General features: G+C 44.3%; 1 protein-coding gene and 1 long non-coding RNA gene across 9 annotated transcripts in view; one reads left to right on the top strand and one right to left on the bottom strand.

The window, feature by feature from the left end:
- The window catches only part of WWOX (WW domain containing oxidoreductase), an 894507-nt gene that overhangs the window by 106589 nt on the left and 763456 nt on the right, over positions 1-24462 (top strand). The gene's annotated exons all lie outside the window — the stretch shown is intronic.
- Positions 189-10615, bottom strand: LOC128627641 (uncharacterized). Of its 3 annotated transcripts, none has more exons than XR_008391891.1 (3): positions 10548-10615; positions 1527-1690; positions 189-839 (listed from the first exon to the last, which is right to left on the bottom strand). It is a non-coding gene; the product is annotated as an uncharacterized LOC128627641 (long non-coding RNA). The 3 variants fall into 3 exon arrangements; XR_008391892.1 differs by having other exon boundaries at positions 189-383; XR_008391893.1 differs by having other exon boundaries at positions 1527-1687; positions 10548-10613.

The following is a 24462-nucleotide window of genomic DNA, read 5'->3' as shown; positions in this document are numbered from 1 at the left end:
AATATGGAGTCCAATTTATTTACTCAGTCATTTAATAAATCTTACTTGAGTGCCTATTATGAGTTAGGACATATTTGTGAATAAGGTAAAATCACTGTGATTTTCTATTAGGGGATATAAAATTTAAACGTGATATATCACTATGTAGTACATCAGATGATAAAAGTGCAAATAAGTGCAACTTAAAAAAATGTTTTATTTATCTTTAGAGAGGAAGGGAAGGAGAGAGGGGGAGAAATCTCAATGTGTGGTTGCCTCTCGTGCGTCCCCTGCTGGGACCTGGCCTGCAACCCAAGCATGTGCCCTGACTGGGAATTGAACCACCATCCTTTGGTTCGCAGGCCCACACTCAATCCACTGAGCTACATCAGCCAGGGCTGCACCTTTAAAAAAAAAATAAATGTAGTATTTCATCCATAGCCTTAAGAATCGCCTTTCAGAAAATCACCAGAGTAGGAAAACTTCACAACTGAGAATTTCAGTTATTTGTTAAGGAAATACAGTGTTACAGTGATTGAAGGCAAAATCAAACATGTTTATCTTCTACTCATTCAATTACAACATGAAGATGGAACTCTCAAGAGAGTATCTATGTGAGCTCATTTATCTGCAGTCCATAAATATACATGATATTGTAAATTAACTCCACTTTCCATCTCTTGCTCGTTTGCAACTTGTGGGGCATTTCCTCCCCAACACTCTCAAGCTTGTCTGTGCTGGCTTCTCCCAGGAGGGCTTCACAACGGGGGGCTTTCGGAGGTTTGCAGAGGTGAGTCTTGGTAGGTAGGGAGTTCCTAAAATGGAGCTCGCTGTTGGGGAGAAATCCTGCAGATTCTGGGCTGTGATAAGGAAGATTAACTTTTGAAATCTGAAAGATGAAGATTATCTCAATGGTCTGATTTTTTTTTAATGGGAAGAATAACATTGTTTTGGACTTGAATTTACTTTTTCTTAAGGAAGACTCTTTTGAAGGTACAAAGAGTTCTATAAAAGTTCTTTGAAAATATAAACTCCTTTTCAGATATGATTCTTACTCTCTATAATTTATCTAGAAATTCAAAAAATGATTATCTGTGTTTGTTTTTATGTTTCTAAAGGACTTGCCCTCACTCAATGCTACTGTCTTTTAGAGGTTTGGGGAAGGAAGACCAAGAAAGAAATACTCATAATTTTGCCTAGAAGTGGTCACTTCAGCTGGAACCAGTTCATATTCAAAGCCAGACATCGGAAGTTATGATTTCTTGTGTTTCCACATACCTGAAATGTTCCTACAACTTTGTTAGTGGCCACTGTGCCTAACTGATGTTTCGTAGTTGTACACATTTGTTCATCTGTTTCCAGATCTGTCTTCCCCTCTCATCACGGCCACGTGGAGGCTAGTTTTAATGTGCTGTCCTGGCCTGTCACGCTAATGTTTGGCTTTTCCCTCCAGGAGTGGGTTCCATTATATAGGTACCTTTTCAGCTTAAGCAATACTTTAAACACATTTTTTATGAGGATCCAGTTTTCACTCCCAGTTTTCATACCTCAGTCTCACCAAAATCGGCCAGCGCTTCCCTCTCCATGGGCTCCATGCTATTCCTTCAGTGGGAAACATCCTCTCCAGCCAGGGCTTGGCCTTGGAGCCGTGTGAGTGATGGGCACCCGTCTGGTCCCCTACGGATACAGTGTCCCCAGCGTTCAAAACCTGCTAACAGGAAGGTGGGTCATGGGACCAGCACTTTAATTATGGCAGGGGAACTTAATTCATTTTAGTCCTGAGCATGAGGTGTGGGCAGTTTAATACCTATTTTTTATATCTAGATTGTGCAAATGATGAGTTCACCATGCGTGTAGCTATTCTGTTTTTAAAAACCTTTATGAATGTTGACTAATACACAGCCTTTATAAATTTGAAATATGTTCAAAATGCTCTAATCCCTAAATTCTCTGGTTCAGGTTGTTATATTTTTATGAGTATGAATTTTGGTATAGACCTTTTAAGATCAGTTGCTCTCTGTAATTACAGTGCTGGTTTATGGTGTTTGCGATATATCCTGTACGTATACTTGAGGGTCGTGAGAAGTTCACAAGGGCAGGTTGGGCCCTGTGCCTTTCACCGACTCGAGCAGTTGTGTGTTTGTACACCTCTGCAGGGTGTGTACATAGTCAATAGCCACATTATATTCCATTATGCCATCTAAGTTTTAAAAGCACTGAAAAAGCAATCTGTAGAACTCTAGTGTTCTGGGAGGTCCTGGATTCGATAAGGTATTTTTTTGAATTGGAAGAACTTGGAAACAATCAAGATGCTAATGATTCTCCCAAGTCAAAACGCAACTCTGACTTTATTATGCATTGGCCATCAGTTCCTTTCTGTTGGACTGATTTGGGAAGGAAACACACGTCTCCTTTTTTTAAATAGAAGTAAAATGATAAAAATTCAGGTCTCATCACCCAAGGGATTTCAAAATCAAATTTAACTTATTAAAAAAACCTGATTAAGTTAATAGAGCAGGATCTTGAATATGAATTTTTTTTAACTAGGGGATTAGGATAGAAACCCAGCTTCCAATTTCCTGCCGGGTGGTCTTGAAAACTCAGAGCAGTGGGTCTTTTTGTCAAGAGAAGGGGGATACAAAAAGAAACCCTCACCCCTTACCCGGTGGCTTCAAATGAGGAAAATACACACACACACACACACACACGTAAGATGATTATGATAATGGAGGAAAATGTCATAAATAATTATGTATACATTCTAACATATGAAACATTTATTATTTTAAAAAAGATTTTATTTATTTATTTTTGGAGAGAGAGGAAGTGAGGGAGAGAGAGAAGGGGAGGAACATCAATGTGTGGTTGCCTCTCACATGTGCCCCCACTGGGGACCTGGCCCGCAACCCAGGCACGTGCCCTGACTGGGAATCGAACCATCGACTCTTTGGTTTGCAGGCCGGCACTCAGTCCACTGAGCCACATCATCCAGGGCTGAAATATTTATTATTGTTGTTATTGTTAGTGGTACGGAAGAAACCATGTCATGCTACCTTTCTTCAAATAGTTCGATACTATAAGATAGAGTGTGTCTGCCTTTGTCAGTCATGGATTGCACTCTTTGATTTGTTTCGCATTGTTTCTGGAGCGGATGCATCACTATGCTAAACTTTTGGTTCTTCCTGTGTGGAATAGCGAAAACCAGCTGGGTCTTCTGATGTCCTGGTGGCCTGAGGGAAGGGACACTGCTAATGTTCTTGGATGGGGATGAAGGAGGGAGATCCCTGCCTGTAAGCTGGGAGAAGCCTCCAGACTAGTCCCGGGCTGCAGCTTGACCTTGTCTCCAGCGCTGTGTTCGGACTGTCAGTGTGGCTCAGCTGATCTAGCCATCTGTACTCCCCTCCTTGTGCCTTGTTGTTTTTGCTTTTTGCTCTCACCTGCCTCCTTCAAAGTCTCAAAAGGAGTGAATCTGATTGGTTCAATGTTGTCACCATCGTGCCTTTTGGACGAAGTCTGAAGCCCAGCCACCACCTAGATTGGCTGCTCTTACATTGCGAGTGCACCATGCTCAATGTCCCTTGGGGACGAGGTTTTGGAGCCACCAGTATGTGAGGACGGTCTGGGATGCTGCTTCTCTGGGAGCCTGGGAGCTGAGGAGCTTCCCTCCCACAGAGGGTTGCAGCGTGGTAGGTGCCCACAAGAAACTAGAGCGTGGTATTTTTCTCTGAAGGGCTGGAGAGTAAATATTTTTGCCTTTGTGGGCTATACAGTCTCTGTCGCAACTACTTACTCTGCTGTTGGAGCAGGAAAGTGGCCACAGACCATCCATAAATGAATGGCTGTGTTCCAGTAAAACTATTTACAGAAACAGGCTGTGGGAAGATTTGGTCCATGGGCCTCTATTTGTTTACTAGGTTCTAGCATGCAGAGCAGAGACTTTGAACTTCAGACTTGGCTCTTGCCAACCTTGTGACTTGGGCAAGCTAAATAAAATCCTACGCCTCAGTTTTCTCTTCTGTCTAATGGGGATGACAGTAACTCCTTAGCATGGCTATTGACAGTGTTTAATAAAGTAATCAGAGTAAGATCTCAGTAAAGGCTATTTTTATTCATGACCTCCTATGTACAAAGGATGGTGGGAGATTGTTCTAGATCTGAGGCCCCTGGAGGACAGGTATTTTTGTGAAGCTTTTGATTTTTTACTTTGTCAGTTGGTCTTGCTTTTTTGGCAGACATGCTCCGAGCTTTAAAGGTCATTTTGTGGTTTGCTTTATCCATGTCGGACACCTTTAACAGTGCCATTTTAAACACTGGGCTTGCCTTGAAGTAGTTTACTCACGTGTGCTTTCTCTGTAAATATTTCCAACCCCTTTTGAGGGCAGATTGTTCATTTGAATTCAGGGCTTTTCTAATCTGTTACTGCTTTCTTAGCTTTAGCAGGATAAGACATTAGTGTATTGTGAAGCCTATATATTCAAATGCCTGCCGATGCTTGGTAATTAACATGTGCTCAAATTCACAAGGGGCGTCAAAGAGCATCCTGGAATTTGGGAATGGCTGGACCTCCCCTGATGGTGGTGTCTGTCCTCTTGCCTGGCTTACTACTGGATATGTGGTGAGCCTTCCGAGACTGCCTGGATGGTCCAAAGTCTGCCTGATTTATGTTCATGGGCGTTTGGTAATACGGTTCAGACTGACAGTGGTGCTCACTGACCACATGCAATGCAAATAAGCCTGTAGCCTGCTATACTCATTCCAATTTAGGGGAGTAAAAACACTGCATCTGGCTTTTTTATAAAAATAATTTTTTGAAAGGGAGCATTTGTTTAAGGAAATTAGTGTGGCTAAATTATAGCTCATGCCACATTTGGTATTTAGGTTTTGAAACACTGAGTAGAAAGCAGTTGCCTCTGAAGTGACTTGTGAGTCAAAGGTGAGGCGGTGTCTTGTTTTCAGCCATCGGGTTGGAATTCCTCTGATCCAGCCGAGGGCTTTCACTGGGTCCCTTCGGGGGGGGCCGGGGGTTCCCTCGGGGACTGGGCCCTGCTTGACCAGGACTGACCTAGATCAGCAGTCACACCCTGCTGCCCACTCATGACCACATACGGCCTGTGCTGCTTTGGGTGCCACCTGCAAGCTTGGAATACTGTTCACATTTTTAAATGATCAGGAAAAAAAAGACAAGTGCAGAATATTATTTTATGACATGTGAAAATCATATTTCAGTGTTTATAAATGAAGTTATAAATTTCATTCATAAAAGCATGTAAAATTTGTTTTCTCTCTTGTTATCTAAGTACCTCTATACTATCCTCAGTTTTGCCTCTCAGCCCACAAAATCTAAAATATTTACTATTTGGCTCTTCACACACACACAAAATTATCAACTCCTGAAACAGAGCAGTGATTTTTTTAGGCTATTTTGTAGCTTCTAAATTGTTTCATGAAACTAAAGCCTTTGGGGGAAGCCCCGTTCACAGAACAGGTGCGAGCTGGAGCTGCGTGGACTGTGGCAGTCGCCCGGGCCCGCTGGGCGCCACAGCAGCCCCACGCCACACCGTCCTTTCCGGGCCCAGGGCCGCCCTGGGTAAGTACGTGCCTAGATTCAGGCTTCTGAATACCCACCTGCAGTCTCTTTTCACTATTCGAAAATTTAAAGAGCTTTGAAAAACAAAATTATTTTGCAAGTTTACAGCAAACTCATTTGGCGGGGAAACCTGACCTGAGCTGACTTCATGTCTCTATCTTTTCCTCTCCAGTGTAAATAATCACATTTTTCACTGCAGAAGTATAAATGTGCTTGTTACAGGATGTCACCCCAAACCTCGTGGGGGTATTTCATCATGTGCAGTCTGTGCATCAAATTACGTTTATAATAGGGATGATCTGAGTACCGAAGCCCATTCGGCGCAGTGGTGTCCCGTCTGCTGTGCTCCCGCCCCCAAAGCCTGCAGATTCGCATGTCTGTTTGCATGTCATGGACTCCCCGTTGCCTGCTGGATGCCAGGGTGGCCTGTCCACCTGGGCCACACATGCTCCGCGATTCTCTGCAGCAGCCACACGTGTCTATTCCTCAAACGCCCACGTGTCTGGCGCTGACCTCTGACTCACATAGCTTATTTGCCACGTTTCCCCACAGCCTCCCAGGATTGTGTTTCCTCACAGCTTCTTTCAGCCCTGGCCCCGCGAGACTTCCGGGTGTACTGTGTCTCACAGAGTAAGCCATTGCGTGACACCCTTGGAGGTGGGGGGGTGGAGAAGGTGGGACTCCCGTCCTCTTGGCAAGAGCAGGCAAAGCAGGGTTGCTCTCCTGTCTCCACGAGGAAGAGCCTCGTCGAGGCTGAGACTGCAGAACTGGGCATCCGTACCCTTTACCTGCCTGTGTGGCAGGTGTGGCAGTGGTGGTTGAGGCGGGTCTCCTGCAGGCCTCTCTCCCCGGGCCCTGCATTCCTCCGCCCTTTCTTTTCTTCCCAAGGCCTTAGGGATTTGGCTGTGCTTGAGTTTGAAGCTCAAGCCTCCTCACATCCAGAGTGTCTGAGTGTGAAGCCACTCTAGCTCCAAGCCTCAGCAGGCACGGGTAGGGGAAAGCTCTAAATGTGGGCAAGCTGTGGAGTCCTGGTGTAGAGGGTTAAGTAGTGTCCCCAGAATTCACATCCCTTCAGAACCTCAGAATGTGACCTTATTGGAAATATGCCCTCTGTAGATGTAAGGAGACAAGGATCTCGAGATGAAATCATCCTGGGCGTAGGGTGGGCTCTGAGTCCAGCGACTGTTGTCCTTGTAAGAAGAGAAGAGGACACAGAGGAGGCCATGTGAAGGTGTAGCCAGAGACTGGAGCGTTGCATCTACGAGCCAAGGATTACCAGCAGCTGCAGACCTGGGAGGGAGGCCTGGCGTGGTTGTGCCTCAGAGCCCCCAGAAGGAACCAGCGCTGCAGATGCCCTGAGTTCAGACTTCCGGCCTCCAGAGCTGGGAGACTGTAACTTTCTGTTTTGTTTTAAAGATTTTATTTATTTTTACAGAGAAGGGAAGGAGGGGGAGAGAAACATCAATGTGTAGTTGCCTCCTGCACGCCCCCTACTGGGGACCTGGCCTGTAACTCAGGCATGTGCCCTGATTGGGAATTGAACCTGCAACCCTGTGGTTCATGGTCCGGCACTCAATCCACTGAGCCACACCAGCCAGGGCACTTTCTGTTGTTTGAAGCTACCCAGTTTGCAGTGATTTTTTTTACAAGTCACAGGAAACTCACACACCCACTTTCTTCAAGGAAGTTTGTAGAATCTTTGTTCTTGATTATTCTGAAGTCTCTGAAGTCCCAGCGGCCTCCTGTTCTCCCAGCACTCTTTCCAAAGCAGGGATCTCATGGTCTTCATTGATGTGTCCATGAGTAAATATTTACTTACTGAGCACCTGCTAGGGATAGGCTGGGCTGGACATTGCAGGTCCAGGGATCTCCAAGACGGCATTCTTCCTATTTCAGTGGGAAGATGTGTGAGTAAGTGGGTCCCTGTGGTGACCGTCCTTAGAACTTGTAGCAAAGAGCTGAAGGTCGGGGAAACTGGAATGAATTAATGTCAGGCCACAAACCCCTTTGTCTCCAGTTGGCACTTGGGATTTGGGAACGTGTTGACCTAGTGACATTCGTCTCACTGGGTATGTGCTTAACTTAGCCACCCCTGCTGACTGCGTCACCCTTATGGTCCATGACTCTCACCCTGCTCACTGCATTCCACCATCACCAGGCTTTGGGGGCCAGCAGTGCCCTCTGTGGGCTGATGAAGACATTGCAACCTACAAACATTTGGGATGAAGATATCCATGACATTTTCCAAACTGTTTCTGTAGATTAGTAGCACGGTTCCCATCACAGAGTAAGAGCTCAATAAATGCCACTCGCTGTTATAATTGTGCTTTTTCTTTTCCCTCCCTGCCTTCCTTTTAGCTCCTTCCCCCTCCGCCTCCCTCCTCTACTATTTCCAGGGCACATGCGCTTCATCCTTGTCCTGCCCTGGTTGCTATTGCTGTCATTGTTTCTGTTACTACTGATGATCAGTATGACATGGCTGCTCAGACTTACCTGACCCTCAAAGGGCACCGTAGGCTTTGCACCCCGGTTGTCCTCACTCCCCTTCATCTGCACTGAGTCAAACGCCTTGGACAGTCTTCTCTGTCACTGCCACTTACTGGCCTTCTCTCCCTCACGAGGGATTTTGAGGCAGACAAATGCCACCGATAAACCCAAAGCAAATATTTTGGGTGGATTACCTCTAGACACACTGGACTGGGGCTGAAAAATGGAATTGCTGTCCTCCCTGACGGGGAAAGGCAGCCCTCCTAGCGGAGCGCGGTGCGGTAGCCTGCAGCCGAGCCACCCTGCAGACTTGAAGGATTGCAGCAGTGGCCGCACATAATTTTAGTGACTCTGTCTGCTCCTGCCTCGGGTGGAAATAATTCAGATTTCACTCTCCATTTTCTTTAATGGGCTAAACAGCCACTTTGTAATACCTGTATTTTATGAGACATAATTCTGGATATTGTTTCTGTGGCGTTTTGAAAAGACAAACCCGACAGAGCCTGGCCATTTAACTTAAGCAATTTTGAAGTTATTTGTAAAATGATATGCTGTCTTTTTTGACCCAGTTACTTTATAAAGCTACATTCTTTGGCAAACATTAACACAACTTCTCCGTGTGTGGGCTAAATAAATATTCGGGCAACACTGATTGAGCGCTGCCTTGGGTAAATAATTCTCTTTCCACACATTTCCTAGTTTATAATGAGCACTTTTCCTCACGGTCTGACCGAATGTAGTGTTCCACTGAAAAGGAGATGTAAATCTGCAAGTGAGGGAAACGCGGAACTGAGGTTCGAGGGCATTTATTAAAAAGGGGGCGTGGGCAGGGTACCATCCTGGGTCCCCCGTCACTCTCGACGCTTGTCCCATCTCTGAGGCCCGTAAAAGTTGGGGGGCAGCAGAGAGTGACACAGAAACACATCCTCAGAAGGAGCAACCCGCTCTATTCTTCGCCACCTGCTCCCCACCACCAGGTCCCCGATTTCAGGGATACCACCTGGCGCTCTATTGCATTTTAAACTTCAGAAACCCTTGTTCTTGACCCAGGCCATGCCCTACAGTTTGATTTTCAGTGTGGATTGCTCCTCAGAAAGTGCCTCATTTTGGCTCAGCAAGTGGTGGGTTTCCAGGGTGCTGGAAACCACCAGTACATCTCCTGCTTTGGCTCTCGGCCTTGACTGTCCCAGTTGCTATGTGTGCGGTGGTGGGCAAGCCACTGCCGTCTCAAAACCTCAGTGTCCTCATGGGCAGAAGGAGATACGAACAGTATCCTCCCTGTGGGATGGAACAGTAGTAGGAAGGTCTCACGAGAAAGAGCATATGAAATGCTTAACTTAGTGTCTGGCCTATAAGTGTCCAGTTATTATTATTGGGGATCACGGGTAGTGAGAAATGGCCATTGATGGCACATTGCAGGTATTGCCTCATTTAAACCTCCTTGCAGTCTGTTATCACTCCTGTTGAAGATGAGGAAAGTGAGACTCGGGGAGGGTTGACCACACATCTGAGTTCATACAGCTGCAGTGTCAGGACAAGGATTCCGCCCCAGCCCTGCCTTCAGTTCAAGGCCACGCCTCCATGTCACACTGCACTCACCCGGGTTTTCCCGATCCCTCTCTTAGTCACAGCAGCTGGGTCGGCTGTAAATGCACTGTTCTGGGTCCTTTGGAGTAACCATCCCTGGAAGGGTTAAGTGCAGTAATCGAACTCAGCAGTGAACTCCTGGAAGAAGCCCGTTCCCCAGTCAGGGAGCCCTCCATGCCTCTCTCAGGGCTTGGCACTGCCCTGTGCGTTCAGAGCAGAGGGTGCACCTGTCCTGGGCATCACGGAAAAGTGTGTGTGAAGCACGCGGGTCCAGAGCACTCAGGCCGACACAATGAATCCTCACAGCAGCTGGAGGAGGCACTCTTCTTTCCTCTTGGGAGCTTCATTTCTCCTTTTTAAAATTTTATTTATCTAATTTTTCAATTAGAGTTGACATACACTATTATATTAGTTTCAGTGTCTTTTTCTTTCTTTAGAAGATGGTCAAAGAAAGCAAAACAAAACTTCCTCAAGGTAATGCTTTTGTGAAGGGTTGAGAGTAGCAGCTTGGCATTTGGGATTCTGATAAGACCTTGAAATTTAGCCTCCTTCAAATGACAAGATTTGTTTTCTTCCTTCTGACATTTAATGCCCACTTTTTCGTGGCTCTGAGAATAATGTTACAAGTTCAAAAGCTCTCCGGTGGCTGAAAACTGAAGTAGCGGGACTGCAATGATGTGACCTGTGAGTTAGCCTGGTTTGTGAAAACTCTCAGAGTTCATGGAATATTGGACATTTATATAGTTTATTAAGTGATTACACCCATAAGTCTGGTGCCCAGCTGACACATTTCTTCCCCCAAATAGCTGTTTCCCAAATAAAACAAGACCATCCTCATTAAAAGAGTAGAAATTACCCAAGAGATGAAGAAAGAGACAGAGAGAAAAAAATCACCCAAAATACTCACCACTAGCAGTTGGGCACATTATCTTTCCACACTTTGAAGAGTACACGTTGTTTTGTTTTGTTTTGCTGTAATCACAGCATATACACCCGTGATAGCTTTCCTCCCAGATTAATCCTTAATCTGCTCCTGCAATCTAAAATTCTGGAGATAATCTTTAACACAGTGGGAGTCCTGCTGCATAGATAAGATTTCACTTAAGATTTTCCTCTCCCCAGTTGTCCTAGACAGACCTAAACAGAGCTTCGAATGGCCGCAGGTAGTAAACCAGCTACACAAACTGTGTTTTAGTTCCTTATTCTTCTCCTAACATGAGTTTTAGTTGTTCCTAGAACAACTAAATGTCCAAGAACATCTTTAGTACTAAAGCACTTTCCAAATCAGATGATTTCTATGGGATTGATTTGTTGCAAGTAGAATGTCTAGGTCAAAGGCACACATACTTGAGAACTCCAGGTACATATTAACTTGGGCCAGAAACACACCATGTAATTGAGAGCCAGGGAGAAAAGGGCAATAAGTGGGCCCTTGGGTTTGCTACGTTGATACAAGAACTTATTCTAGGTGGATTAAATAGCCGACTTATTTTATTGTAAAAGTCAAGTGGATTTTATGCTTCACTAATGTGCACATCTTTAAAGACAAGTGGGAACAGCATGGGTATTTGTCATCCTGTAAAATGGCAGGACGTGGACTCTGTCTGAGGCTTCTGAAAAGGCGTTCCAAATTTGGGTGCTTCCAAAGTTGGTCCTTGCCGCACAGCCGGACAATGTTCTTCTTTGACAATGGCCGAATCTCAAGTGCCAGGATGCTGCAGACGCTCCCAGGTCATAATTAACCTTCTTCAAAATAAGAAGCAATAAAGGCTGGGAAAAGACCTTCTGTGCTCCAGAAAAGAGAACAAAAATTTAGAAAGCTAATACTTTTGAAACCTTGGCTCTTTTCCATCCATCACTGAGAAACAGGGAAGAATAAAGCACAGTATTGCAAATGGATCATTGTCCCTGAACTGAAAGGGTCTGCACTTCAGCACAAGTCATCCAAGTCTGCCCTTTGCAGTTTTTTTTGGAGGTGATCCCCTCACTCTCCTCCTTTGTCATGGCTCATTTGGAGCATCTGCACATTCTTTTGAAGACTCCCCCAAAGACTGGATTTTTTCTTTTTTCCTTTGCCACTGAGATGTTCTGTTTGTCAGTGGGACTACTTTGTGGCACAGTTTGTTGTTACACGGAATTAAATAAAACCCAGGTAAATCCTGTGCCCTGAACCTAAACAGCAGCCTATGGACAAAGCCTCAGAGAACCCAGTTTTCGCCATTCTAACAGCCCTCACTTGTCCACAAACATTCCAAAGGCCTTGCACTTATTTTTTTTTAAAATCTCAGTATAACAATATTCTGTTTTTGAGAGTACTTGTTCTGCTACTTTGTTCTTTAAACAAGAGGCAGAAGAAGTATCAGTCCCTTCATAAAACAGTTAACAGGCAGCCCAGGGCATCTTTTAGTGCCATTTTTGGCTGATGCTGGGAATGGCTCCATCAGTCACCGCTGTTCATGTATAGCTGGTTTTTATGTCAGTTAAACCATCTTCCATCAAGTTGGTTGTCAGGGAACAAGATGAATAGCGAAATGTCTTCTCTGGCGCGGAAAGGGCTTTTGCTTTTAAATGCCCGTGTTGATTTCTTAATATTTTGAACTCTTCCAAAGCCAGTGCCCCTCTGATGGTCAGTCTGGGCGTGTGATCTTCTAGCCTTGTTCGGAGGGCGGTGGGGGGGTAGGGCTGGGGTCCCTTCTGTAAGTGTGCGCCATTGCCCAGTTGACGAGGGGTGTTCGTTATCCGCCCGGGGCTCCTGAGAAAGAGGCATAAATCCTGGGGCCCCGGAGTGACTTTTGTAGCCACAGGATTGTGAAATGTCAAGTTTCCCGTCAGCCTGTGGCAACATCTGTCTGTGCCGTTGGGGTCTTGTGTGTGGATGTTATTGCACATGGTTTTTTTCTTGAAAGATGTATTTTGTATATCTAAATGTCAGCCAGTTGACATGTTTTCTGCCCAAAAGTCCACAGGATTTCTGCTCTCCCCCAGCCCCCTTTTATCAGGTTCAGTCCTCTGGAGAGTGCTGTATTTATTGAGGGCAGTGTGCAGAACTGTGGGGGGCAGACGGCGTGGGGGGATGATGAGCGAGGGACACTGTTTATAATTCCCCAACATGGTGATGATAAAAAGCAGTCAGACTTTGGCCAACTTTACTGCTGTTTTTAAATTCTCTATGAAGTGCACCCATTTCTTGCTTGCACCTCGAATGGATCTAGTTTCCCTTGCCCACTACCCCTGTTTTTGCCATGGGTGCCAAGGTACCATCAGGGAACCTTGGGGTACAGCCCCAACCGGAAGGGAGTTACTGTTTAACAGAGGAGGGAACGTGTGACTGCAGGTACTGCCAGTGCCAGGTGGACCCTGGTTTCCGCTGGAATCCTCCTTTGGGTCCATGAGGTTCGCTCAGGCCCTCATTCTGCATTGTCCTCCTGGGAGTCCCGTGAACCTTCTGGTTAAAGCTTATGCATTTCGGTCCTTTCATTTAGGCCTCTGCAGCTCTTTCAGCGATGCTGTCCTGGTCCTCACTCTGCCCGCCTGCGTGTGGGTTCCTCCTGTTCCCTCACAGCCCGCACGGCCGTGCTCCTTCCCACCTGGGTGTTCACGTGGGGCTCAGACCTTGTGGAAGATGAGTGGAATCAGAAGGTCACTTACACTACAGAAACCCCACTGAAAATTGAGCCCTGGACGTCATAGCTCCCCGTACAGCGGGGGTTGACATGTGCACCTCACAAGGCCTGTGTGACATGGACCGATACACATGACACACCAGGAATTCAGTACAGTGGTCATGCTGCTTACTGACCTTTATTGAGTGCTCGCAGCAGGCCGGGCACTGTGCTCAGTGTTTCACGTGGGTTTACATCACCCGGTCCTCACCGCCCCCTGAGGCATGTACTCTCCGTGTGCCAGAGTCAGGAAGTCTGTCTGCAGAGGTCCAGCATAAGTGCAGAGCTGCCTCATGCTGTCAACGAGGCTGCCTCATCCCGCTTCCTCCAGGGACTCTTGCACCACGCTGTGTGCTTTATAAAATGCCACGGGGATCGCTTATCTTAATGCTGCCCCACTTCTTGGGAACCCTCACCGTGAAATACCTGCCTCCATGGCAGGCCACATTAGCTCTCATGTGAGGTGCTCTTGTATTTTAAATGTAAACCCAGAGTTATCTTAGTCCCCTTCATTTTGGGATGTGACTCAGAGACCAAGAACATTTTTAGAAGAAGCTGGGATGAGTTTTTTAACTGCAGTGGGGTCAGATGGTTTCAGTTTATAGGTAACAGGGGACCAGAAGCCCCAGCACTTCCCTCTGAAGTTCATCTGGAGTTTGACTTTGCCACTGGTACAAGTGGGGGACATCAGACCATGGAAAATGTGTTTGTATAAACTTAGGTGAACCGAATGATTATTTCAACAACATATGGGGCTTGATTATTTATATAGCCCCCCCTCTTTCCAAGAATTACAAACAGCAAACCAGGATGTGGCTTTTGAATGGTGAACATTCCACAAACATTTCACAGCAGAGATGCACATGGGGTGGGGCTTGTGGCCTAGACAGGGTGCAAGTGAGATAAGTAAAGGGAACTCAGAAAGTGTTGTAATAAAGTCCTCAGGTCCTCAGAGGGCTGAGGCCAGCCCCCAGCAAGCAGCTGCGTACTGAGTGATTCGTGGCCACTCAGGAGAACTTTTACTTTCACCTGGAGGGTGGGCCTGGCCGTGGGCCTGCCACCTTCACCTCCTGAGTCTGTGACCTTGGTAGTTACTGCCCCTCTCTCCGAGATTCGTTTCCTCATTTTCAAAACAGTAGTAATCTCCAACTCAGGGGGTCTTGCGGGGATTCAAGGAGAAAACACACTGAGCACAGCGACTGTCTCACAGGACAGGGGGAGCTCCAGGTGGGCCAGTGTCGTGGTTACCAGCTTGGTCTGGAGCTTGATGGCCTGGGTTGGGTTCTCAACTCTGCTCCTTTCTAGCTGTGCACATGCAGGCAAATGACTTAAGTTCCTGTGTGCCTTTGTGTCCTCCTCTGTAAGACAGGGTGAAGACAAGTCAGAGTTTTGTTGGCAAGATGAAATGAGATGGTCTGTGGAATACGTGAGGCCAATTGGTAGTGCCCAAAGTTAGAATCAATAGTATTGTAAGGATGGCTTCAAAAAAACAAAGAATGGGGACACTCTCATAGAAAGAAGAGAGTGCAGCTGAGCAAGAGTGTGCCCACTTACTCTCTGCCCCACACCTCAGAAAAAAGGAGGGCTTACCTGGGCGCCTACCTGTGCTGGGCCAGGTGGGGTGGAGGTGCAGAGATGACCAACCAAGGTCAACCAAGGTGGGGCTTGCCTCAGGCCCCGCCGTCCTGGCCTCTGCCATCTAGTATGGCTGTGTCGGGTGTTTTAAGAAAAAAGAGGAAGCTTACTTTTGTTCTCTGTCCAGTTTCCATCCAAGGTCTCCTTCCATGGGACCTCAGGACAGGATATCTGGGACTTGGAACACAGCGGGGGCTCAGTAAGTGCCAGCCCCTCTGCTTCCTTAGGAAGCCTCGTGCTCTCGCATCTTCCCTCTGCTTTGGTCAGTTCATCAGCAACATTGTTTTACCTTTCTGCAGCCATGGTCCATCGTGATCAGCTGCTTATTTTGAAGCACTGACTGACTCTGCACACATGGCGGTCCTTGTCTCTTTGCCTCCTTTCCTCCCCATCTAATAGTTTGAGTAGCAGCAACAATAGCTAAGGGACCAGAGAGTCCCCATCAAATCAGCCCCCATTGCTGCAAAACAGTTCCAGCTAACTCCATCCTAAAGCTGCCTAAAATGCATTTACTTGTACCCAAAAGGGTCCAAGAACATTACCACCAAACCACAGTACTTTTGTAACACATGGTATCCTGGGCCACTTTTTTTTTTTTTTCACTTGTTAGCTGGTCTAACAAATGACTGGTGTGGTGCAGAGACATCAAATAATTCTATTGTTAAAGCATTAATCCTGCCCCCAACCCCACCTTGGCAAGGTTTAGTGAAGGAGAAGTGGAAATTAATGGCCAACTGAAGGTTTTAGGTTATGTGCGGATTTCATTTATCCATGCTCTCTCTTCCCCCCATTAGCATGGTTAATTAAGAGTTGTCAATACATCTTTGCTGGAGTATTTGATTATTTTTTCAGCAGGGAAGATTAGAATGAAGTCTTCAGATCTGGCAAGTGTCATGGGACTTGTAGAGTAAATTGCAGGTTAAGCCCTCATTTTGATCTCCGGGACCAGAGCAAGCACCGTTTCATTGACATGTCATCAGCTATGATCTGAGGGAGCATGCAGAGGTGCCCTTTGGGGACAGGGGAGCGTCCTGCTCTTGTCTCCCTTATTGAGAGGGTTTATTGCACAGAGAATGTGGGCCGGTGAACAAATAGCAGACCAGAGTCAGAGTGGACTGAAGCCAGCTCTGCAAAGCTCTTCATCTGTGCTTTTATTGTTGTTTTTAAGTGTGAGTACATGTGTGTATATGTGTACACACACATTTCTGTATATTTTCCTCCAGATGGAGATGGTGGTGTGAGTTTGAACAAATAATACACAAGAGTTAAGGATGACAGAACATAGCTCTGTAAACTCCTTGATTTATTAAGAAGTATGTGTATATGTCTGCACGCACACATCTTTCTGCCCGAACGAAAATACCATCTGAATCACCCCTTTTTGCCTCCCAGACTCTAGCAGAGCTTCCTGCAAATGGCAAATGGCTCTGCCCTTTAGGCATTTCTTTTAGCATTTCTGTTGGCAGTGGCCTTTATTTTTCTTCTACTTTAGGTCTCCCAAATTCTAGAATAAATCTTACCAGCAATTAATTATACCTTGAGGTTTCCAGGAGAGGCAGGCTAGCTTTTATTATTTTACCCACTAAATATACCCCTAGATAACACAATACATATTTACAGTGACAAGTTTTGTTTTATTTATAGGGTTATAACAAATCATCAAAAACAACCCAAAAAGGGCCACTTAGGCGAGCATCCTTATTTCTCCTGCTTCATCAGTGAATTATGCATGCATGACAAACGGCAGTGAGGAGTAAAGGTCGGTTTAGAACAACACAGATTGGAAAATTACACCATTTGTTTAAACAACATTTATTATTGATTATTCAGCGTAGGGGCTGATAGAAACGCAAATAGTGGCAGTAATATCATCTGTTTACGCAGGGCCTTTATAAATGTCGAACCCTACCCTCTGTGTAGATCAGAATAATTGTTCACATTTTCCAGCTCTGTTTTGAAAGAGAGCAAAGATAAATTTGGCATCTATTTTCTTGAGTTTTTTAATCCCTAAGAGATCCCGGCCAGTCTCCCTGTTTATAAGGAAGAGGACAAATTAGGGTTCAAGAGAATTAAGTAATTTACTGAAGGTCACATTCTTATGGTCGTATGTAACCTTTCCGTCACATAACACTGTTAGCATGTTAGAGAGCAGTAAGTCATTTACAATAGTGATGATAATGGTCATAATCATGTGTAATACATACTAACTCTTATTTGCTGACCCTATCCTAAGTGTTTTACATGTGTTTTGACTTTGAAGCTTTACACAAACTCTATGAATAGATGTTTTGTGTCATTTCATAGTTAAAGAACTAAGAAGTTAAGTATCCTCTTCGAGATCACAGAGTTGGTAAGTAGCAGAGCCAAAAGTATGAAAAACACCATCATGTCCCAGCATTTGCCAGAAGTTTCATGCTTTTGTGCATTTCTTGGAGCATCTTCTTCTGACTCCTGGCCACCATGACTTCATGAACGTGTTTGAGCAGTGGTTGGTTCAACTGTTGATTCACATTTCCTCCAAAGATTTCTTAAGAAAGGGGAAATAAGATCTTTAACTTCATAACCGTAAAACTTCATTTTCCTTTTAAATAATTACAGACAAGCATGAACAACATTACTTTCAGTGAAAAGGAATTTAAAAACTACAACCCAAGAGACTAATGGAAGGAGTTACGCAATCGTGACTTGGGAATGAGAAACTTAAGATGGGGAAATTAGGAACGTGCTTTCTGTGCGCCCGGAGCTCCAGGCAGGGCTGGAAGCAGACTTTCCGGCTCTGCCTTTGGTTTCCCTCAGAGCAGCTCAACAGGATTTTCATTTTACTATGCAGGTGTTGGGCAGGCTCAGGACATCTGGTCAACCTTTCTCACTTAAGCTAGGCTTGCTCTTGAGAGGTTTCAATGAGATGGTCTTAAAAAAAATGTCTTCCATGAAGAGTGATCTTGATCATTAAAATAAATCCGTTTGGTCTTCTTGCAGAGGACCTGCCTTTCCACTTCCTTACTCAGACACGCTGTTTGGGCAGCTCTCCAACGCCCCTTCCTCTGAGCTCTCTTGGAAGCCTCAGGAGCAGGCCCCCCATTTCTCAGTTGCAATCAGGATATTGAAAACCCTGGTTCTGCCCACCTGTAGGCACCCACCTTGGCCTGCCTGTGAGGGGGCTGCTGGAGGAACTTGTAAAGAAGCCTCACTTTGTAAGAGCCACTGAGGGCGTGTTTCCAGCATCGTCTCTGACAGGTGTCGAATGCCACCCACAGCTTCCCTCTTCATGTTCCTCACCTTTACACTAAGCTCTCATGTTGTTATTTCTTACAAGTCTTTTCCAAGGCTTCTGATTTTCTAGACTGTTTAATTGTTTAACATTTGCCATAACCAATAAAGGTATAACTCTCTTGGCTCATTGGGTTCCCCACCCCTCCTCCTACCGCTGCAGCTTCTCGTTTCTGGCTCACTGCCTTTATGAGCCTATAGAACAGGTCTCAGGTTTTCTTACTTCCAAAACAGTGGGCAGGAAAAGGGAACATACATGAATAAACCTACAGGATTTTAAAATCTGGAAGACACTAAGGAACTATATTCCTGAGAGAGAAAAATGTAAATTCTTTGGATAAATTAGCTTTCGAGGTCAACTCTCTCCTCGTTACTTAAGTAAAGGGGAGAGAAGTTGCATTTCTAAGTGGGGACATACTCTTCTAATGTCCTTTTAGGGAAGGGAGGCACAAAATAAGAGCAAATTCTTCTTGTATGTACACACGCCACTTAGGAAAATCTGCACCCTCGGGATGCTAGAGACCAAGAACAGCAAATAATAACAATACCACAATTTATTGAGCATCTATGACAGCCAGACATTTTCTAGTCCCTATAAACCCATAATCAGATTTACTCCCCGCAGTAGCTCTGTGAGGTTTTCTTATTTCCATTTTGTAGATGAAGAACTTAAAGCTCAGAGAAATTAGTAAGTTATTCAAGGCAACGTAGTAGCATAACATCAGCATAGTTCTTCTGACTCCTGATCCCAGGACCTGTCATCTACACCCTGGGGGCTTCATGCCTGTCCCAAAGAAGGCGAGCAAAAGACTAGAAATTGCCCTCAGTCAGCCTCCAGCGCTGGTCTCTAAATCCCACTGACCCTTGCTACTTCACTCCACCTCGCTCCATCGTCCCTGAGCCCGGCTTCCAGTCTAAGAACTTGGCTCTTATAGTCATCACTGAAAAAGGAAGTGTTTACCCTAATAAACCAGGCAGCTCAGCCCAGGAGAGAAATGCATGGGGCTCACTCCCAGCATTTCTTTGTTTCAGCACAGCTTTGTGACGCCCCCCCCCCCATAGATGACTGATTTAACCTCTCTCAGCCTCAGTTTTACCATTTGCTAAGTGGGAAGAATAGTGTCTACCCAAAAAGGTGCTTGCAGGATTGAACAAGATTCACATTCCGTTTGCATTCAGTGAGGAGTTTTTGAATGAATGAGTGATTGGTGACTTCGTTCTAAAATGAGTAGTGAACAGAGTAGGACTTTAGTGAGTGGGAGCCTGGCCCAGATGCCCCTGTTTGACGACTTCATTTGCATTGTAGTCTCTGGAAGTGGGGACCCCCTCCATTCTTCAGTGTACGTCCTGAGGAGCCCTACACACAGCCCTAGTCTCCTGCAGTCTGGTTCATAGAATCAGCTCTAGATACATTTGCTTCAGGTGAAGCCTTGGGTGTCCTCTCTATGTGGCACTTTTGGCTTTGGTCTTGACCCCATGTCTTCTATATTGCTTTGCAAAGGAATGCTGGCCCCATGAACTTCTTAAGCACACACAGGGGCTTCCTGGCCTGGGGTCTTCATCTGGCATTTAGATTGTTTAAAGAAGGATTTTTGTGATTCTTCCAGGTTGACACAATGGCTGTCATCTGTTGTTTTTCTAATCTCCCAGTAAATATTTGGAAAGGGAAGGTTTAGGCCTGTGTGTTTCTCTTATATCGGAAAGGTAAATAAAGCCGTCACATTATATGAGTTTTCTCCCAAGTCTGCTGCTGCAGCTCCGTACAATGACTGAATATTTGCAACCTGTAGAGCAGCGGGGTATATATTTGGCAGCAGGCAGTATTGATGGATTTGGGGAATGTCTTGTGACAGTTACAAGTCCATGTGAAGTGGTGCAGACTCCTCTGAGCCAGCCCAACAATGGAAGTGGGGAGTGAGTGACACAAGACTCTCAGGGTATGTCTCAAACCACATACATCAAGGGCAGGGTCTAAATCCTACAAGGAGGACCCGCAGGGAGCTCAAGGGGAGGCACCGCTGTTTACTCTCCTCTAGTCCCCTGCAAGCATGCAATTAAAACGGAGGAGTAGAATGATATTGCCCAGACTGGTTTCTTTCTCAGACCCATTCCTTGTTCACTAGGAGGCTCTGTAATTAGATCACAGCATCTCGATTCTTTTGGAAAGATTTAGAACAACTATCATACATGCTCTGCTGCTTTGAGTGGAAAAGTGATTTGAAAACTTTTGGAACTCTTGGCCTTTTAAGACTTAGCTTCTGATTCTTTCAATGCCTCACCTACTGTGTGACCTGGGACAAATAGCCATTCTGTGCCACATAATTTTTTAAAAAAAATTCTTGAAACAGGAGCTAAATATATTTTTGTTGTCTTTTATTCTCCTAAAAAGTCAGAGACAATGAATCTTAAATTTCTGAAACTTTGCTTTCTAGGAAAAAATAAAGAAAAAGAAAACGAGCTGTGTGTAACTCTAGGTCATATTGTACGCCATTCTGATGCAGGAGAACCTGTTGTTTGTGTAAATTATGAATCCTGACATGCCCATTTAGTGAAGTATCCTCCATGTAATTAAAAATATTTCAAAGGCATGATTTGCGACATAGAAGATGTTTTAGACACTAACCAATAATCCATTGATTTCACATTTGCTAATGTATTTGAAGGAAATTAAAAATTTGTATTAGCTCTTTGTACAAAAAGAAGCCAGTTAGTTGTATTATAGCATTAGTAACAGTGAGGAGGAGAATTCCACTATTAATTTAAGGTGCTAGTAAATTCACCCATATACTGATAGCTGTTTATTTTCTGGGATTGAAACAGGATTACAAACTGGGGCCAACAGTGTGAGCATGGTTTTGGTGGAAGGTGTAACAATAACGCGCTCCTTTTGGGTACCAGCACGTCACGAATGGTGCGCAGCCCAAATGCTTACAGAGGTGATCTTCCTCTTTGCGGAACTAGATCACCGGCCAGGCTCTAAAGCCTGCCCTGTGTTCATGGTGTGCTCGGCAGGCTGTGCCTTGACTGACAAAACAACCTCTTGGGGCTTGACACCCTGTGGAATTCCTAGGAACTACCTAGAAGGTGAATGATACAGCCCAGTTATTCTTCGTCTAACTTTGGCAATCGTGCTAGAGAAGAAAAAATATTTTTGTGTGTTCATACGGCAGTTAAAGAGTATTCCAGACCCCGCCACTCCCTCCCCCAATGCATGTTCCCTAGCCAAGACCCACATGGCTTTCCCTTAAGTGCTCCTCATATTATCTTGACCTTAAAGTTTACAGGGTAAAGGAAACATTTATGGAACAGTTAAGACCAGTTAGAACGTAACGACTTGCCTCATTATCACACTCTACAAATCTCCACTTTACAGAGTCCGCCTCCCTGTTCGCTTTAAACTCGTGTTTGGCCTGCAAACACCGTCACTGGTGCTCACATGTGGAAACCCAGGGAGCTCCTCACTCCTTCCCTTGAGCGAGCCAAAAATAAGAACCTTTAAGAACTCATAAAGTAATTTAGCACCACATTAATAGAAGAAGCACAGCCTTGAATGATTTCTGTATGGATGTGTTTAAGTAATAGGGTATTTTTTAGCTGTCTCCTCAGACATTTGATCAGATTAATAAATAAATAGCTCCTACAAATCAACAATATAAAATTTTAAAAAAGAAACCCAAGTAAGAGTATAACAATTTAAAAATTCTACAGTGTCATTCGAAGGACCAATAGATATTTGGAAAATATTCTGTGATTAACTAGCAAGTAAGAAAAATGTAAGAATAGGCTCAACTTTCATACATGTAAAATTAGCAAAGGCTCAAACTGTTCATTGTTATGAACAGTTTGAGGTGTTATGGACACTGTTCATAACAGTTTGAGGGTGTATGAACAGTGCTGGGGTGTTACAGAAGTGGGGGAGAAGCGCAATTTCATCCGTCAGCTCTGAAGTTTCATTGGTGCCCCAGCAGACGTTTTAAGAAACATTAGTGTTTCACCTAAGATTTTCATATCTAGGAAACATCTTAAGGGAGTATGTAAAGATATATTCATGCATTTATGTACAGTGATGTTTACAGATGTATTATTTCTGCTGTGGAAAAACAGAAGTTAAAATATGTAACAATTGAATTGAACGATGGTGATCTACAGCATAAAATACTATGTAGTTTACAAAAATGTAAACTAAAATAAGTATAAGAAGTTGGGAACTTGAAATTGTTTTAACCTTCAAGTTGTTTCTCTTTTAAAATTTTCCAAGTTATACATTAAAATGTAAATGAAAACTAAAGCAGTAGTGATGGATCATCTACCTTTTTACTGAGTCATAAAATGTTTGTTTTTATCGATCAATGAATATTAATCTGAAAATTAAAATTATTTAAAGTTGAAGCTTAAGTCTTTGAAAATTTAATTAAATTATATCACATTTTTATAAAAACAGAACAGCTTGTAATTCCAGTGCGGAATGTCCTTCTGCCGACTGATGAAGGGAATTGATACTGTGCTTTGTGCATGTTACTTCTAGTCCTGCAAATACACAAATTTAAGAGTGATACAAATGCTTTAGTATTAGCTGCCACATACACCTGATGTCAATGCCTGCCAGTCTGTAAGGACTCTCTGTACTTCTGGAATACAACATGTGATTATACAAGAATCTCTCAGATTCACTCTATCTTGCAGGAAGCACTTAACGAGTGAAATAATTTGTCTTCTCATTATCTAAAAGCTTACAACACTCAAATTCTCCTGGAACCCAGGAACACTTTCTACACTTGATGTTGGGAACAGCATGCCCCTAACCACCAGGGCATTCATATGCAGAATGGTCTGGTGAAGACCAAAGAAGTGGTCTCTTCTTTCAAGGACATGGATAAGAGAGGCAGAGCTTCAGTTTTCTGGGGCCTGATGCATTTTAGGGAGTCAATGTTTAGGGTGACATGTCACATGGGAGTAGACGTTTAGGGTCACATGTCATGCCAAACCGGTGCTCAGAAGCACATCTCAAGTGATGAAGGCACTCATGTGTTTTCCAGTAAATTTATTTTGTGAGCGTTTCATATGTAGTGTTTCCTAAAGGTGGGGGACTAGGACAGGGGTCTCTCTTCCCTGGGTCCAGGGCAATACCATGTTCATTCAGACGCTCATTCGGCCATTCAGCGCAACGTGGCACGCGGTGTTGCTAGATGCTGTGCTGGGCCGTGGGGAAGCAGCAGCCTGTGAAGCACAGGCCCCTCTTTGGAGCTTATACTCTAAAGGAGGTACAAGAAAATCGGAGAGTGAGTGGGGATCAGCCTGAGGAAAGCTTGAAATGCCCTCGAGGAAGAATTTAAATGCCTAATTTAGGATTTTGAACTTTCTAGGGGGGATTAGTGAGTTTTGCTTTTTGGTTTGTTTTTTTTTAATAGAGAATTGGCTATTTAGAGCTATGAGATTTTAATAAGATTTAGCTGTTGTATGGAGTCATCATTAAATTAACCATGAGGCTAAAATATTAATTAAACACTTTCAAAGGATATAATTCAACCATATCAGTGTTAGGCCAGTTAGGAGGCACTTAAAAGATATGAACCTGCCCTTTTGCTCCTACAATTAGTGTCCTGGTAAATGGTGTCAAGAGAAAAGTTGAAATTCTACACAAACGCTTTATTGATAGGTTGCTTCATTAACTGGGCTCACCCATTTTATTTCATTTTCTATTTATCCACTCATAAATGGGCCAGCTAATTTGCTTAGTCGTTCACTAAACTGTTTGCAAAATGGCCCAGTGTTCTTCATTTGAGACTCTTAATACCCGAAATGTCATGGGGAGAGTTGACATCCTTTTACCTTTCAGAAAGGGCTGGATTGTGGTAAGTAAGGTGGACGAGAGAAAATGAGCATTTAGCTTCAGGGCTCAGTGCCTCACATTAAAGACCGCAAGTTTAGCATTTTTGGTGAGTTGATAGTGTAAGAAATTGGGAAATTTTAATTTTACTGGCACCGTAATTAAAATTGGGAGGTTTCTTGGGAGCATTTAGTATTCCATTTTTTTAAATCCTACTGTGGTGTATTTACTACCACTTTATTTCTTTTAGATTAAAACTGTTTTAAAAGGAAAGCGATAAAAACATATCATTCATAGCAATTTCTGTCTATTGCTATATCCATACTAAAGGGCATATATCATGTGCAGTTCATATAAATTATCCCTCCAGATGATAACTCATGCTTTTATATCTGTGTCAGCTTGATGCTGCAGTCATGGAAAGATGT

Source organism: Artibeus jamaicensis, unplaced genomic scaffold (assembly GCF_021234435.1).
Source record: "Artibeus jamaicensis isolate MK-2021 breed Jamaican fruit bat unplaced genomic scaffold, CSHL_Jam_final contig_464, whole genome shotgun sequence".
Taxonomy (NCBI): Eukaryota; Metazoa; Chordata; class Mammalia; order Chiroptera; family Phyllostomidae; genus Artibeus; species Artibeus jamaicensis.
Note: the sequence above shows the minus strand (reverse complement) of the source record. Positions and strands in the feature narration are given on the sequence as shown.